General features: G+C 36.1%; 1 pseudogene; it reads right to left on the bottom strand.

Moving 5' to 3' along the window:
• Positions 1–2,181: 2,181 nt before the first annotated feature.
• LOC141411329 (transcription and mRNA export factor ENY2 pseudogene) lies at positions 2,182–2,585 on the bottom strand (annotated as a pseudogene).
• Positions 2,586–3,485: the final 900 nt, after the last annotated feature.

Genomic DNA, 3,485 nt, shown 5'->3' with positions numbered 1-3,485 from the left:
TTTCTGAGACTGTGCATGTTCATTGAGATCTAAGGTGATGCAGATCCTGCTGGTCCTCCATCCACATTCTTAGTAGCAAGATATGCATTTTCCATTAAAGAAATATATACAGAGAACAGGAGGGAGTAACAGGTCCTGCCTGGGGGGTAGGTACTAGTGGAAGGTGGAGGAGGTCAGGAAAGGGAGGGAAAGGTTAAATACAGTACAAATACTATACATACACATGTATGTAAATGGAGAAGTGATACCTATTGAAACTATTCCAGGAATGGGGAGAGGGAGATAAAGGAGAATGGTGGAGGGTGTGAATTCAAGTATAATATGTTTGATATATTGTAAGAATTTTTGTTAATGCCACAGTGTACCCCTACCCAGCAGAACAGCAAAAAACAAAGAAAGAAATATATACACAGAGACACTGGGTAATCATTAATGGCCTGACAGGGCCAAAGGAAAACAAATTTTGCATTTCTTTCTGAGCATGTTGTTAGCTGGGGAGAGAGCATAAAGATGGGCAATAGAAATTGCAGTGTGTCTGCTTTTAGAATACTAATGCTATAATATTTTATAGTTGTCTAGAATTCTAGTTCCATAATTCTAAGATATTGCTGCCAAATCAAGAAGAAAGAAATGTTATAAATAATCATACAAAACATTTATAATGGAAACAATCAAGATGCAGTTATAGAGATTATTTTGAAAAGAGATTGTCTAGTAGAAAGGAAGAGAAAAGAAAGCAGTTGTCAAAGTAATGAATTCATAATGAGAAAACTAGAGGGAACTCACTTCAGATGGCTTCAGTATATTAGCTGTTACTCAAAGACTAGAACTACACTCCATAGACTATTGGATGCAGGAGGGAGTGTTGGAATTGGGGTTAAGTGGAGGCATCAAAGATGTATGTTGCACTGATGTTAGTTACACAAATGGGAATAATTTCAGTACAAAAATCATTAAATTATTATTTAAAAGCAAAATAGTTATACCATAAAATATTTTCTGAACCAACATGACATTACAAAGCAGTGTAATTTGTAATAAAAATCATAGAGTATATTGCTTGAATGTCAAAAATCTGACTAGTAAATATTGCACTCACTTGAAATGTAGTAAGTTGTAAATATCCAATAATTCTGCAAAAAAAGTCAGTTTATTCTATTTTGATAATACTTTGATACAAAAGTTTATTATACAGTATTTCCTATAAGGAATTGTAATATGTCTAAACTAGATGGATAATGAATGTAGTCATTCCAATATCCCACATGGGTATGAAAACAGTAATAATCTATGAATGGCTACTTTAAATGTCTATATCCATGATGACAAGTATAGAAAATTTTTGATACAAAATGGATTATACACTTCGCTTGATTGTCATTGCCACTTTACATTTTCTAAATTACAGACCAAATTCCAGAATACTAACAAATTCTTAATTACACTGCTATAAAACATTCTGAAGTGTTTTGTTAAAGGGTTGGTTTTTCATTTTATCAGAGTACTACACATTTCAAATATCTTTTATAGTTTTAATACTCTCCTCTGTTTTGAGATTATATTTTTCTCCGTCAATCAGAATTTTCACATTGGTATTTGTGCCTTTTCTCTTTCAGTTATGTTCATTGGATACATAATCTTTCTGTGAAATTGTTAACTAAATTTAATCCTAATTTCACTCCTTCTATTATATTTCCAGTTCCATTCTCCCTCTTCCCTGCTCTTTCAAACAGTGATTGGCAGTTTCATTCTGTTATCTTCACATGTTTATGTGTAGTGTACTTCTACCCTTTTTACCCCATAGTAGTTTTCTTCTTCCTTCCCATCCTCCCACTGATCAACCTCAAGAGAACACCCCATATACATTAGTGTCCCACTGTTATCATCATCGTCACCATCATCATCATTTTAGGTCTAGGTTCCTCAAATAAGTGAGAATATACAATATTTGGCCTTTTAATCTTCATTTATTTCAGCTTAATGACCTAGCATTCCATTTGTTTTCTTGCAAATGGCAAAATTATATTTATGTATAAGTATATGTAATATTATGTTTTTGTTTTTTCATTTACCATTTCTTGAATGCCTCAGTCATTTCCACAGTTTGGCAATAGTGAAAAGAGCTATAATAAACATGGGTATGCAAGTATTGCTCTTTTTTTTAATCATCATACAAAAAAAGAATTTTATTTTGAGAAATTGATTTCTAATTTATTTCAAGTTTTTCTTTCAGAAATAAAACCACAGAACAACACAAGCTAATTCAACCTTAAAGGCTGGCATGCTGAGCAAGGAATGTTCTTATTCTTTGTAGGAGCTCCTTCTTTACACTGTCAGGTACCAGGGTTCTGCCTTTTGGAGTGATTTCAGCCATCAAGTCATCAACAGTAATGTGCTCTAGTCCTTTTTCTTTAATTACCTCTTTACAGTGTGCCTTCAATTGATCCTTCCAGCCACACTCAATTAATTTAGCTCTCAGCAACTCTTTGAGGCATTCTCTTTCTCCAGTTTCCACTAACCTTTGCTTAATCGCTGCTCTCATCTGTGCATCTTTGTTCATCTTGCTGACCACCATCACTGCAGGTGAGGGCCATCCCTTCCCAGTGACAAAATGATCCTTGTGCTGGCGACCATTACCTGCCACACGCTTCGGCTTCCCAGGCCAAAGTATTGCTCTTGTATACTAAACTCCATGGAATTTATGTCCAAGAGTGGTATTATAGGGTGAAAATGTAGGTCTACTTTTATTTTGGGGGGGATATCTCCATCCTTATTTCCATAGTGGTTATACTAGTTTACATCCCAACAACAGTGCGTCAGGATTCCTTTCTCCTCATGTAACCACCAGCATTTTTTTCTTTTATTATTCATAGATGCATACAAGGCTTGGGTCATTTCTCCCCCCTGCCCCCACCACCTCACTTACCACCCACTCCGCCCCCTCCTTCTCCCCCCTACCCCCTCAATACCCAGCAGAAACTATTTTGCCCTTATTTCTAAATTTTGTTGTAGAGAGAGTATAAGCAATAATAGGAAGGAACAAGGGGTTTTGCTGGTGGAGATAAGGATAGCTATACAGGGCATTGACTCACATTGATTTCCTGTGCGTGGGTGTTACCTTCTAGGTTAATTCTTTTTGATCTAACCTTTTCTCTAGTTGCTGGTCCCCTTTTCCTATTGGCCTCAGTTGCTTTTCAGGTATCTGCTTTAGTTTCTCTGCGTTAAGGGCAACAAATGCTAGCTACTTTTTAGGTGTCTTACCTATCCTCACCCCTCCCTTGTGTGCTCTCACTTTTATCACGTGCTCAAAGTCCAATCCCATTGTTGTGTTTTCCCTTGATCTAATGTCCACATATGAGGGACAACATACAATTTTTGGTCTTTTGGGCCAGGCTAACCTCACTCAGAATGATACCAGCGAATGATAACATTTCATTCTTCTTCATGGCTGCATAAAATTCCATTGTGTATAGATACCACATTTT

This window comes from Castor canadensis, chromosome 10 (genome assembly GCF_047511655.1).
Source record: "Castor canadensis chromosome 10, mCasCan1.hap1v2, whole genome shotgun sequence".
NCBI lineage: Eukaryota > Metazoa > Chordata > Mammalia > Rodentia > Castoridae > Castor > Castor canadensis.
This window is presented reverse-complemented; position numbering and strand designations above follow the sequence as displayed.